This window comes from Herpailurus yagouaroundi, unplaced genomic scaffold (assembly GCF_014898765.1).
Source record: "Herpailurus yagouaroundi ecotype Mexico unplaced genomic scaffold, PumYag 190, whole genome shotgun sequence".
NCBI classification, from domain to species: domain Eukaryota; kingdom Metazoa; phylum Chordata; class Mammalia; order Carnivora; family Felidae; genus Herpailurus; species Herpailurus yagouaroundi.
In genome coordinates this window covers 27,176,817-27,191,656 of record NW_024412421.1, presented here as the reverse complement: position 1 = coordinate 27,191,656, position 14,840 = coordinate 27,176,817, and the positions used below count along the sequence as shown (strand labels likewise).

General features: G+C 39.2%; 2 long non-coding RNA genes across 3 annotated transcripts in view; one reads left to right on the top strand and one right to left on the bottom strand.

The window, feature by feature from the left end:
* Nucleotides 1-14,840, bottom strand: part of LOC121009819 (uncharacterized) — a 63,440-nt gene that overhangs the window by 3,575 nt on the left and 45,025 nt on the right. The window lies entirely within an intron of this gene.
* LOC121009820 (uncharacterized) overlaps nt 9,722-14,840 on the top strand; it is a 6,799-nt gene continuing 1,680 nt past the window's right edge. The window contains exons 1-3 of the long non-coding RNA XR_005780842.1: nt 9,722-10,030; nt 11,920-12,441; nt 13,671-13,783. This is a non-coding gene — a long non-coding RNA (uncharacterized LOC121009820). The remainder of the gene's footprint in view (nt 10,031-11,919; nt 12,442-13,670; nt 13,784-14,840) is intronic.

Sequence of the window (14,840 nt, the reverse complement as noted above, 5' to 3'; positions counted from 1 at the left end):
TTAGAATGAAAAGCATTTTTAGGGACAAACTGATTGTCTTCCTCAGCCTTGTTTCAATTTTTTATCTTCGTGCTAATATTTTCCCTTTAACCATTTGTATGTTTATCTTCTACGTGAGATGTATATTCTCATAATATCTTTAAAAAAATTTTTTAATGTTTATTTATTTTTGACAGAAAGACAGAACATGAGTGGGGGAGGGGCAGAGAGAGGGAGGCACAGAAACCCAGGCAGGCTCCAGGCTCTGAGCTGTCAGCCCAGATCCCGACGTGGGACTTGAACTCACACACCACAAGATCATGGCCTAAGCTGAAGTCAGACACTTAACTGAGCCACCTGAGCACCCCTAAATCTTTTTATATGTAAGAAAAGGTATGTCTAGAAATCCCTTGAGATTCATTTTATAACAGGATAATACATAGATAAATTACTTTAATGTCTTCTATCCTTCTTTTGCATATAAAAATTAGAAAGATGAACTCACTCAGCCAGGCACATAGTTAGACAATAAGAAATTAGGAGAAGCCCCAAAGGCCAGGGCATCTTTTTTGCAGTTTGTCTCCTGTTTATTTGTACATTTCAGTCAACAGGAAACTGCAGTTCATTCACTATACATAGAATCTTTTCATCTATAAGGTCACAAATAACATATAAAAGTATGCTTTCATACAGAATGTACTACAATATATGCATAAGCTCACGTGCGTGCAAAGATGTAATTTTCAATGAAAAATGCATGCAAATATTATTATATTGGAATCCATTTTGGCTAAATATAGGAAGACACATGTTAGGTAAGGCTGCCACAAACTTAGGAAAATAGAATAAACATCGTAAGTTATGGCCATTGCATTTGAATCAGTACTGAAATGAGTATTGTAACCTATAGTGAAAAATGAATGGAGCTTTCCGTGATGATTTTCCCCAAAGTGTGTTCTTTGGACCATGAGTGTTAGAGCTGGTTCACAGTAAGTGTTTTAGTGGAAAGGGGTACTTTGGCCAAATACATTTATAAACTCTTTGGTTGGACAACATTATCCACTTTCCACTGTTGTGTAAGAGTTCAGGTGCTTCAGGGTACACAAGTGCCCAGTGCATGTCCCAGAGGGAAGGTAGACAGCAATTCTCTGTTCCATTTGACCATGAGACTGTAATGTAAATGAGGATCTCACAAGAGCTGTGTTGCTTGGAAGATGTGTGTAAACTGTTTTACATTATGTTGTCCACACATGTCATTTATTACATGTTATGTGCGATCTGTTCATTTAATTCCATAAGGCTTTAGTGGACATATTTCATACACATGTAGAAGTATAAATATATATAATGGAATGTATATGTGTATATAGTTAAGTACAGTTTCTAGACGGAACCTTAATTTTCCTCTATGGGAACAAATCCTTTGAGTCCAGACTCACCTGAACAATAAAAGTTTAATTTCAACTTGCCCTGTGTATAGGGTAGACATTTCGTAAGGATGAATCAGACCGTAAATGACAGTAAAACATTGCAGGTTATGTCAGGGACTCCTTTTTTATCACTCTGTTTCCTACAAGGTGAAGATTTGTAGGTGTATTAAAGGCGAGTCAGTTGATGACGTGTACTTTGAGGTCTTGATTCACACATCTCAAAAAAACCAGAATATTCTTTTTCAGCATTGTTTCTTATAGGAAGGTCTGTTAGAAAATGAGCGTTCACCTTTAAGGCTGCTGTGCACGGCTTAAAACACTGTAGAAGAGGAGCAGATCTGTGGAGAAAGTATTTTAATGAGCCAACTTCTAGGGATGAGCAAAGTCAGGCAAACTGTCAAAAACGTGCCGCTAAGCTCACTGGGTGGTGTTCTCCAAATGCAAGTCATTCTCTATTTCACTCCTCTGAAAATAATTTAACACCATTGTTCTTGTTTACCTACAGTGATCACCATTTAAAATGTAGCTGAGTAGTTTTTCTTCTTTCCCAGGCTACACTTGGTGAAATTGATCCAACCAGCAGGTTGTGTGTGTGATGACACAAAGAGGAGTCAGAAATCACACACCCCCCAATTAAACAGCTTATTCATGATCAATATATTTGCCATCCATCCCTGTAGTGGCATTGTATCTTCTGTAATTCACACTGTATCACAGACTATTCGTGCGGGCTAATTATAATAAAACATTGAGGTTACTTAAGAGGTGATTTTTTAAAATACTGTTATAGCTGAAGACTCACTAGATTCAGATAAAAAAGACTATTTCGGGGTGTCAATTATAGTAGCCCCCAGTCACGTATGGCTATTTAAGTTTAAATTAAATAAAATCAAATGCTGCTAAATAGCTTCCTAGCTTGGTAGTAATCTTTCTTTGTTCTTTGTAATTTTTTTTTAAATTAATCAGGAAAGAGAGAAGTGCAAGTGGGGAAGAGGTGAAGAGAGAGGGAGAGAAAGAATCCCAAGTGGGCTCCACGCAGTCAGTGCAGAGCCCCATGCGGGGCTTGATCCCACGTCCCGTGAGATCATGACCCGAGCCAAAATCAAGAGTTGGGCACTCAATCAGCTGAGCCACGCAGAACCCCAGGTAGTTATCTTTCAATATGCAATAACCACATGTAGCTTTGGACTATTATACTGGACAGAGTAGATACAGAACATTTATATCATCAGAAAGTTCTTTCAAGAACAGAAAGTTCTTTCAACAGCCCCATAGATCCTTTGTTCCTAGATGAGATCCCAAAGTATATGAAGGTAAAATTCTATGTCCAAAGACATCAGGGACTTGTTCAAGTTCATATTACTTAATTTACTAAATTTAAATGGAATCTGGCTGTGTTTGTAACAGTGTGAGCATACATATTCTTGAATGTTGTTATAAAGTGATTGGATAAAGTGATTATCAGTAGGCTTAAAATTGGATTTAGATACGTGATTTTTAAAATGTTTCTGAGGGGCTCCTGGCTGGCTCAGTCAGTAGAGCATGTGACTCTTGATCTTGGAGTTATGAGTTTAAGTCCCACATCAGGTGTAGATATTACTAAAAAAATCTTTTTTAAATAAAAACAAAACTTTCTAAAATGCATTGGAATATAATTTCCATAATACCTCCATGTTAAGTGCAGATTTCCATGAATTTAAAAAATGTACATACTAATTAATATAAGCACCAACACCTCCAGATAGAGAATTTCACCTCAAGAGGTTCTTTTGGGACCCTGCCCAGTCAAACCTACACCAAGGGCCAGCCTCAGGCAACCAGTAACCTACTCTCTGTCAGGATAGATTACACTTCTCTTTTCTGGAGTTCAAGTCCTACACATATATTTAGTGTCCTTTTTCCTGTTTGTTTTAAATTCTGTATGCTTGCTAAACTCACTTTTTTTTAGTAGTTACTTTTTTCATGTAGATTCTTTAGGAGTTTCTACATAGGTGACCAGGCTGGTTTTTTGTTGTTGTTGTTGTTTTTAACATTTATTTATTTTTGAGACAGAGAGCTAGCATGAACAGGGGAGGGTCAGAGAGAGGGAGACACAGAATCCGAAGCAGGCTCCAGGCCCTGAGCTGTCAGCACAGAGCCCGACGCGGGGCTGGAACTCGGGGACTGCGAGATCATGACCTGAACTGAAGTCGGACGCCCCACCGACTGAGCCACCCGGGCGCCCCAGTGACCAGGCTATTTGTAAAGACGGTTCCGGATCTTCATTTCCAGCAGTGTGCCTTTTATTTCTTTAACCGTATTTCTTTGGCTAGGAGCTCCAGCACAACAGTGAAAGGAATTGTAAGAGTGAACGTTTTGGGGCACCTGGGTAGCTCAGTCGGTTGAGTGTCTGCGTCTAGATTTCAGCTCAGGTCCTGATCCCAGGGGTGTGGGATCGAGCCCTTCATTGGGGTAGGCACTGGGCAAGGAGCCTGCTTAAGTCTCTCTCTTTCCTCCTCGGCCCCTCCCCCCCACTTGCTTGCTTGCGCACACTCTCTTAAAAAAAAAAAAATAGAGTAAACGTTTTGTATTGTTCCTGAAGGTAGAGGGAAATATCCAGTCTTTCAGCACTACGCACGAAGTTGTCTGTAGGCTGCCTGTTTGCCCATCACAGGGATTTGACTGTCTGCGATTGTGGGAGCTGGTGAAGCAGTCTCAAGGCTGTTTGTGTTGGACGCTTGAGGTTGAAGTCAACATGTCAGGCGGTTAAAGAAGGAAGAAAAGTGAAGAGTGGGCTCATCGTGGACAAGGTGGGACCCACGAACATGAGCTGGAACCTGAGGGTGGACAGGAACCTGTGTATGCTTGCAGCGTCCTCAGCTCCGACCACGTAAGTGTCGTGCAGGGGAAGCCGGTGCCCTTGCGTGATGGAGCTCAGCGGGCAGCTGGCCCAAAAGCCCAAGACACCGCGAGGACCCAGGGGGAGGAGGAGCGACAGCGGGTCTCTGTGCTGTTCCACGAAGAGGACGATTCGGATGGGCGAAAGCACTGCTTTGACTGCATCCCACAGATTTGGGCAAGTTGTGTTTTCATGTTCATTTAGTTCAAAATATGTTTAAATTTCTCTTGGGATCTCTTCTTTGACCTGCGTGGTACAAGTGTCTTTTTCAGTCTCCCAATTAAGGGGATTTTTCAGCTCTCCTTCTGGTACTGATTTCTAGTTAAATTCCATCGTGGTCAGAGAGCCGACATTGTATGGTTTCTCTTCTTTCAAATTTGTTAGGATGTGTTACGACCCAGAATGTGGTCTCCCTGGGTGAATGTTCCCTGGGAGCTTCCGTAACTGCTGTTGTTGGATGAAGCGGTCTGCAGACAATATTACATCCAGTGTCTGATGTGTTGAATTCAGTATGTCCTTACTACCTTTTTTGCCTGCTGAATCTTGCCACTTCTCATAGAGGAATGTTAAACTCATAGAGGAAGCGTCCAACTTTGACAACGGATCTATCTCTTTCTCCTTGCGTTTCTATCAGTTTTAGCTTCCTGTAGTTTGATGCTGTTAGGGATGCCCTGCTAATGACACATAATCCTATTTTTTCTCCCTATCCCTTGCATTATTGCTGCCATTCATTTCGTTTGTACCTAAGTAACTACAAACACATAAACATACATAATCACATAGGTTGTTGCTGTGATTTTAAACAGTTATCTGTTAGATTAATTCAGAATAAGAGAAGGAAACGTTTTTATTTTGCCTTCATGTATTCCTTCTCTGATGCTCTTTCTTTGTGTGCATCTGAGGTTTTTTTTTTAATGTTTATTTTTGAGAGAGAGAGAGACAGACAGACAGAGTGAAAGCAGGGGAGGGGCAGAGAGAGAGGGAGACACAGAATCTGAAGAGGGCTCTGGGCTCTGAGCTGTCAGCACAGAGCCTGACACAGGGCTCGACCTTATGAACCATGAGATCATGACCTGACCTGAAGTCGAACACTTAACTGACTGAGCCACCCAGACACCCCTGCATCTGAGTTTCTGACCTATATCATTTTACTAATCTCTTAAGAACTTTTAACATGCTGTACATTACATCCCCATGACTTTTTCTTTTATAACTAGAAGTTTGTACCTCTTAATCCCCTTCACCTTCATCTGCCACCAGCGTCTCCCCTCTGGTAACTATAGTTTGTTTCCTATATCTGTGAGTCTGTTTCGGTTTTGTTCATTCATCTGTTCTGTTTTTCAGTTTCCACATGTAATTGAAATCAGACATTATTTGTCTTCCTGTGTCTGACTTATTTCACCCAGTATAATACCCTCTAGTTCCATCCATGTTGTCACACATGGTAAGATTTCATTCCATCGCGCGCGCGCGTGTGTGTGTACCACATCTTTAACCATTCATCTATGGATGGACACTTTCATTGCTTCCGTATCTTGACTGTTGTAAATAAATGCTGCAGTGAACATAGGGGTGCACGTATCTCTTTGAACTGGTGTTTTCATTTTCTGCAGATAAATACCCAAGAAGTGGAATTTCTGGTTCACATAGTAATTCTCTTTTTAACTTTTTAAGGGAACCTCCATACCATTTTCCATAGTGACTACACTAATGCACATTCCCACCACCAGTGTATAAGGATTCCCTTTTCTCCACATCCTGGCTGCACTTGTTATTTTGTTGTTGTTTTTTTTTTATAATAGCTAATCTGAAAGATATGAGATGATAGCTCACTGTAGTTTTGATTTGCATTTCTCTGATGATGAGTGATGTTGAGCATCATGTCATGTGTCTGTTGGCCATCTGATGTCTTCTTTGGAAAAAATGTCTTCAAGTCTTTTGTCCATTTATTAATTGGGTTGATATATACGTGTGTGTGTGTGTGTGTGTGTGTGTGTGTGTATATACATATATATATAGATGTATATATATATTAAGCTCTACAACTTCTTTATGTATTTAGGATATATGATTTGAAAATATCTTCTTCCATTCATAGGTTGCCTTTTCGTTTTCTTCATGGTTTCCTTCCCTGTGCAAAAAGTTTTTGGTTTCATCTAATCTCATTTATTTTAGCCTTTGTTGCCCTTGCCTGAGAAGGGTGATCCAAAAACAAAAATAAAAAATTGCTAAGATTAATGTCAAAGAGTCCACTGCCTATGGTTTCTTCTAGGAATTTTATAGTTTTAGGTCTTACATACAAGTCTTTAATCCATTTTGAATTCATTTTTGTATACAGTATAATATAGTGGTTCAGTTTTCCCAGCACCATTTATTGAAGAGATGGTCTTTTCCCCACTGTATATTCTTGTCTCCTTGGTCATAGATTAATTGACCATATAATCATAGATTTATCTCTGGGCTCTCTATCCTCTGATCTGTGTGTCTGTTTCTGTGCCATTACCATACTTTTTTGATTAGTACAACTTTGTAGCATAGTTTGAAATCAGAGCGCATGATACCTCCAGCTTTGTTCTGCTTTCTCAAGTTTGCTTTGGCTCTTCAGGGTGTTTTGTGGCTCCATGCAAACTTCAGCATTCTCTGTTCTAGTTCTGTAAAAAATGTCACTGATATTTTGACAAGGATTGCATTGAATATGTATATTGCTTTGGGTAGTATGGACATTTCAACAGTATTCTTCCAAATCACGAACATGGTATATCTTTCTAGTTGGGCCAGGTTCAGTTTCTTTTATCAGTGTCTCAGAGTTTTGAGAGTACAGGTCTTTCACCTCCTTGATTAAATTTATTCCTAGGTATTTTGTTCTGTTTGATGTAAATGTAAATGGGATTGTTTTGTTAATTTCTCATTCTGATAACTTATTTTTAGTGTAGAGAAGTGCAACCAATTTCTGTATGTTATTTTTGTATCCTGTGACTCTACTGAATTCATTTATTCTAATAGTTTTTTGGTGGAGTCTTAAGAATTTTTTAATATATATAGTACCATGTCATCTGCAAATAGTGACAGTTTTACTTCTTTTCCAATTATAATGCCTTTCATTTTTCTTTCTTAATTGCCGTGGCTAGGATTTCCAATATTATATTGAATAAAAGTGGTAAGAGTGGGCATCCTTGTCTTGTTCCTGATCTTAGATGAAAATCTTTCAACTTTACACCATTGAGTATTATGTTAACTGTGGATATGTCCTGTATGTTCTTTACTATATTGAGATACCTTCCCTCAATACTCACTTTGTGAGAATTTAATACTTCTTGCAAAGCAAATCTACTGGCAAAACATTTGCTCAATTTTTGCTTGTGTGATAAAGTATTTCTTTTTAAATGCTGAAGGATAATTTCACAGGGTAAAGAATTCTAGATTGGTGACATTTTCCCTCTCTCCACACTTTAAATATTTCACTTCCTTCTCCTCTTGCTTGCATCGTTTCTGAGAATCAGATCTAATCCTCTGATCCTCTCTAGATAAGGTAATTTTATCCTCTGGGCTTTTTTTAAGGTTTTTCTTTATCTTTGATTTTCTGAAGTTTGGATAGGGTATGCCTAAATGTAACTTTTTGTTTTATATTTATTTGTTTTATATTTATGCTGTTTTACATTTATTTCACCAAGCTGCCTACATTGGTAGTTTGAGGTCCAACATTAATATTTGGAAATTCTCATGCATTATTGGTTCAAATATTTATTCTGTTACTTTTTCTGGTATTCCCCATATGCAAGTATCACATCTTTTGTAGTTGCCCTAGGGTTCTTGCATATTCTGTGGCATGGGTTTTTTGGGGTTTTGTTTGTTTGTTTGTTTTCTTTGCTTTTTAGTTTTGGAAGATTCTATCGAAATGTCCTCAAGTTCAGAGAGTCTTTCCTCAGTTGTGTCCTTTCTGTGACAGTGTTATTGATCTCTCATATTTTTAATTGATTCTGAGAATTTCCATCACTATTTCCATCACTACTTACATTACACATCTGTTCTTGTATAATCTCTTTTCATTAACAGAGTTGTTTTGAATTCCTGCTCTAATTTTTTTTTTAATTTTTTTTTTCAATGTTTGTTTATTTTTGGGACAGAGAGAGACAGAGCATGAATGGGGGAGGGGCAGAGAGAGAGGGAGACACAGAATCCGAAGCAGGCTCCAGGCTCTGAGCCATCAGCCCAGAGCCCGACGCAGGGCTCGAACTCACGGACCGCGAGACCGTGACCTGGCTGAAGTCGGACGCTTAACCGACTGCGCCATCCAGGCGCCCCCTGCTCTGCTAATTTTAACATCCCTGACATATGAGTCTGGTTCTAATGCTTGTTCTATTTCTTCAAACTGAGATTTTGACCTTTTAGTACTCTCAGATTTTTTCTCGGCATTGGCACATGATGTACGAGGTAGAAGGAACCTAGCTCTGGTTCCAGCAAAAGTTTCTGCTTGTGGGTTTCACTCTGATAAGTTGTGATTCTCTGTTTCCATCTATGTCTCCAAATTTGGTGCATCGGTTTGCCCAGCGACCTTATCTCTGGCAGATCTGAGATGATTTTATTTTTTCAGTTATTTTCCTTATTGTTAATATAAAGTAATGACATTCACACTCCTTACATGTAAGACTAGAATATGGAACTTATTGCAAGACATGAAAGGAAAACAAAAACAAACTTCTTTAACTCTGGATAACACTTTCTACATTTTCTTCAAATATCCCATCCAAACCAACATGTAGGGTTTTTGGTTTTGTTTTATTTTGTTTTGTTTGTCATAAGCAGAACTTCAGTTAAGATGTTAACCCCACCACAAAGGCACACAGTTCTGTTAAGGTGAATATTGCTATTGGTGTGAAGAAATGGATACAGGTAGCTTCTTAAAAAAACTGTTATTTGCCACTAGGACCATAAATAAGAAAGACAAAAGTCCACAGTGGCCCCAACCATAAATATCCTAAAAACGTAACTATGAATCCAAGTTGTTGGGATAAATATTGAACTCGTCTTCCTATAAAAACATTTCTTGACTAAACTTTTCAGTTGAAGAACTGTTACATGCAGTCATAAAAATAGTGAAATTTAAACAGTATTTAAAATTTAAATAATATTTAATGGTATGTAATGAAATATATGACCTCCATTTTTACAAGTTTATTAGGATGCCTTTTTTTAACTTAGCCTTTAATGATAATAGGATATAAAGCACAATTCTCAAAATTTTATTCAACTCATCAATGAGGGAACCATCAAGACTTTAAGAGCTCACTTAACAACTGAGAAAGAAGGAGATTGGTTAGTCAAGAAAAAAATGTCTAAATATGTCTAAGATTGCTAAATTATGTATAAGATTGGCTGTCTAAAGGCCAATAAATTATATTATCAATATTTTCTGGTTAACCTCTAACTTTATTGAGCTCTAAACTACCTGCACATTTATCAGTTGTGGATTGTGAGTCAAATACACTGTGACCACAAAGTTACACCTCCAGGAGTATCAGATCAGAATCCAGCAGGATTTTAATAAAATGCTCTAATGTCAGAAGTAAGCACTACTTTGCCTCTTTCTAGATGCGGCTCCATAGGTCAACTTGTCTTCTGCACCAAGATGCCTTTTGGGTTCAGAGGGATGAAGTGAAAACTCCCAGCCCCAGCACATCCCTGCTGGAGCTTTATGTACAATATACAACCCAGACAGACCAGGTGTAGCATGCTAAAAATTAAGGTAAGAAATCAGTATACAGCAGCCCCAGAAGACCGCCATTTATCTTCAAGGTAGTAAATTCCATCAGTGTGTTTAAAGGAGGATGAAAGAGAGTTGCAGACTCATTGTTAACCCTGTCTCACCCACATATATGTAATATTTCTATAAGTTTTCCACCATTTGGTTTTGGTGGTGGCAATTGATACAATTTTTTTAAAGGGCAGAATCATAACTTTCATGCAAATGTAAAAAAAAATCCACATGCCATAGATTTTATATAACTCAATTAGGAGGCCAGCAAGATGTTCCCATTGGTTCAAAGGAGAATTCAAACAATTTACCCATATACAGGCAACCGGGAATGTGGAAATGAATTTATGTGTAAATGCTAAACTTGTCATCATTTACAGGACAGTAATCTATTGCATTACACAAAATTAAATCCATTAAATTATTCTGGAAAAACGATAACTTACAGAACTTTAGTTTCTTAGCACCTGTAGATTAGAAAATAGCTCAAAAACAATGAATTAGAAGATGGAGAGGGTGAGCTGGACCGAAACCCAGTAATCTTTGGTGTGGATGTGTGTGCATTTCAAATGTGTCATTTTTTCCTGACAGTGGACACTTTTATCAGGTGTTTACCCAGAAGTGGATTTGCTAAATCAGGGGTATTCGTATGCTTAGGGTTAGTGGCTAGTGCAACATACTTGTTCTCAAGTGATTATGTCAACTTACACACTCATCAACGAGGTAGAATTCTTTACATGCCCTTGAAAAAGAGGAAGTTGTGAACCTCCGTTCATATCCAGAAAGGGTGAACCTTGAAATAGTCACCTTTGTAGATCTCACGTATCCTAAATTTTTAGAGCCGTCATCTGTGGTCTAATACAGAATTGTTCTGTTTTTTGCCTCTGGTTCCAGGCAAAGACTTTGTAAAACCCTTGGAATTAGAGTGACAGGTGTGTATCTATTATGCTAATGAGGGCACTCATGGCCAAGCCCTAGTTAGCTTCAGGATGGAGGCTGGTCCCCGAAGAGACCAACCCCTGCTTAGAGCATTGTAACTTTGGGCTACCTTGACTTCTGGGAGGAGGGGTGGGGGGGGCCTTGGAGATTGAGTTCAATCTCATGTCCAGTGATTTAATAAATCATGACTACCTAATGAAGCCCCACTAAAAATTGCACACACAGAACTCAGTGAAGCTTTCCGCTTTGTGAATACCTGGCTGGTATCTAGAGTTGCCGCATATACTAAGTGTATGCCGCTTCTTTGTTGAATGAGTAAATACAATGATTCTACCTGCGTCTTATATCCAGCTCTTGCGTAAATCGTTCCGGAAGTGTAAATTCTCTGAGCACCGGCCAGTCTAGGGATGGCTTGATGTTCTGTCTGTGCAGACAGATTCTAGAAGGTTATGACTAAGCAGCGGGAACACTGTGTAGGAAGGCTATAAATCATCCCAGCAAATGACACCCGTTAGCACAATAATTTTCAATTCAAAGCAGGTCAAGACAAATTGACCATCCAACTTATGTCCAGACAGTGGGCCCTGGCCTCTCTAATATGATTAAGAGGAGGCCATTGTGTCTCATTATCTCCCAATATGAATAGGATTCTAGTCTATAATTCATAAATGCTTAATTTGTGAGGCTAAATTCCACAGACAAAATATTTAAATATTCATCTCTAGGGAATTAGATTAGCACAAGAGGCAAAAAAAAAAAAAAAAAAGTCTAAAGCTGACATTAGGCATTCACCAGTAAACATTCACAAGCAGCACCATGTCCTCTGATATCAGAATGACACCTTAGCCTTCATTTCCTAGGATTGTTTAATTTTGGGTAAAAAGTGTTATGTTGGACTTTGGATATCCAGCTTCGACATTTGATTTAATCTTTGTTCACAGTGCAGAGTTAAGTTTTGATCAATGGAGCGAGAAGAAATGGATGCCACAGGAGAAAGGATCTAACGCTCTCCCGGTGAATTGAGAAAGGTAGAGCAAAGAGAGAACCTTGACCTTCATTGTATGTGGCTACCAGACTTTCTCTAGGTTCAAAGTTTTACTGGAAACTTTTTTTTTTAACTCCTAGGCTTACATTTACTATTTATGTCTCCCATGCAGAGTATGCCTTAAAAATTTTTTTTAATCAGAAATTTCATTTTCAGGCAGGTACACAATTTGTGAATGACTAAAGAGATCTGACTGTATCATGGAAACCTCATTGTTGACTTCTGGCCAATTGCGAGTAACTTCAGTATCTAATTCAGAAAAGAATGGTCTCTTGCTCTTGCCAGAGCAAAAGCTGCAGCAATATTAATGGAAGACAGACTCTGTTCTAGGCTATTTACAACAGGGGACAGGACAACACTCAACTCAATGTCACTGAGCTCAACTTCATTGAAGTTGAATGAGGGCAGAAAAGAGTTCGTAAGTGCTGGCATGAGAGGCAGAACCCAACTCCTCTGTGTTTGCTAATTAGATTTACCCAAAGGAAAAATAAATTCTGTAGTACCGTTGGGACAGGAAGTAGTTTTACAACCAGGAGCAAGGCACACATCAACATTAGGCTCCTATCTTTTCACAGAGACTGGGGCGTGCTGGGGGGCTTGGGGGGGGGGGGGCGTCTAGCTCCCTCGATGTTTACATTCAAAAAGATGGGATGCAAAACTGGCAAGATGCTTTTTAAAAGATTTATCATCTCAAAGAGGCAGGAAAAAATATTGACAAGCTTCCTTACATACATGTTCTAGAAAGGAACATCAGGTGCCTTTGTAAAAAGTTTGATGGAGCTGAGGGTAATGTGAAGGCCATCTTGGTCGATGTATTTAAATGTGTTTAAAAGTACTGAAGCAGTTGGGGCCCCGGGTGGCTCAGTCAGTTAAGCATCTGACTCCTGATCTCAGCTCAGGTCTTGATCTCAGGGTTGTGAGTTCGAGCCTTGCATTGGGCTCTTAGCTCAGTGTGAAGCCTGCTTCACAACACCAACAAAATTGCTGAAGCAGTCTACCTGCCAGAGTTGTATAGGAAAATAGAACCAATAAGATGGATGTACCTTCCACTAGATATAAAGAGTTGGATTTAAAGGGATGGGCTCATGTTATCTTGGGGGCTGGCAAGTCTGAAATTTGCAGGCAGACTGGTGACCCAGGGACGAGTTGATGCTGCAGTTTGAGTATGAAAAGCTATCTGCTTTTTACAGGATCCCCTCTTCCTTGGGAGACCTCAGTCTTTTTCTCTTAAGGCCTTCAACTGATTGGGTGAGGCCCACCGACATCATGAAGAATAATCTGCTTTACTCAGATTATTCTGAATTAAATGTTGATCTCATGTAAAACATACCTTCCCAGCTGCATATAAACTGATGTCTAACCATATATCTGGGTACCATGACATCACCAAGTTGACACATAACATTAATCCTCACAGGCTGTAAGCCCAGTATATAGAAAAAGCCTCCAAAGGGCTAGATGGAATTTTGAGAATGTGTTTATCTGTAGAGTAGGTGTCTGAGGAATATTCCTGTGCCACTATTATTGAATAAATCAGCTATTTAATGGGGGGAATTCAGGTGACTTGACAGGGACTCCCTTCTTGTGAGTTTTTATAGTTTCAGAGAAGCAGAGACCATCATAATTTTTCTTTTCTGGATAACGAAGCTTGCTTTGAAATACATGAATATCAGAAAAGTGCCCTCAGGCAAAGAAGATGCAGCTTTTTAAGAAAAGGATCCAATTTGGGAAGGAGGAACAGTGCTTCCATGGCCACACAGGTAAGGAGATTCTGACCTTCTGATGATAAGAGAATAGTATTTCTGTAACTGCAGGGGACCCAGCACACAATCTGAGAAGTAAAGAGATTTGCAATTTACATTTTCACTGTGATATGGAAAAAAAAAAAAAAAGATGTGGGAATACAGCTTTTCGTAGAGTTAGTCTGCACACCTACAACCCGTGCTAAGAATTAGATGTAGGTAGCCTTAAAAATGAGGGCTTTGGATATTGGGTAGGGCTCGGTACTTTGGGAGAGTAGCAGATAGAACAAAATAGAAGGGTGCATTCAAGCACTAAATAGAGATGTTAAGAAAAGCTTGCAGCAGGTGAAGTTATTATTCACCCAATGTGGTGCTATCTCTCAGATCACTGGATACACCTTAAAATGCAAATTGCTCTTTTCTAGATATTGGCGATTTTTTCTCTCCTACATGGGCCTGAAGATCATTTTCTACCCATGGCCTTGTTTTTCAACTTCCAAAAATCTGTAGAAAGATGAAGGTACCCTAATCTGTTCCCATGGGGTTTCTCCTTCTCTTGGAGTTTTCATCATCCTATCCTGTTCAGCTCTCAAGAATCTGCTAATGAGGGGCGCCTGGGTGGCGTAGTCGGTTAAGTGTCCGGCTTCAGCCAGGTCACGATCTCGCAGTCCCTGAGTTCGAGCCCCGCATCGGGCTCTGGGCTGATGGCTCAGAGCCTGGAGCCTGTTTCCGATTGTGTGTCTCCCTCTCTCTCTGCCCCTCGCCCGTTCATGCTCTGTCTCTCTCTGTTCCAAAAATAAATAAACGTTGAAAAAAAAATTAAAAAAAAAAAAAAGAATCTGCTAATGAAAACTTCTAGCACGAAGGAAATTAAACCACTCTAAGACACAGATTTATGGAGACGTATTTGTTAGCTACGTAATCACATCTCAAAGATCAGCAGTCTGCATAATGACATTGAATTGTGCTCGTTTCCAGAGCCCATATTCTAGGTTCCTTTTTCCTATTCCACTTTCTTTCTTTCTTTCTTTCTTTCTTTCTTTCTTTCTTTTTTTTTTTTTTTTTTTTTTTTTTT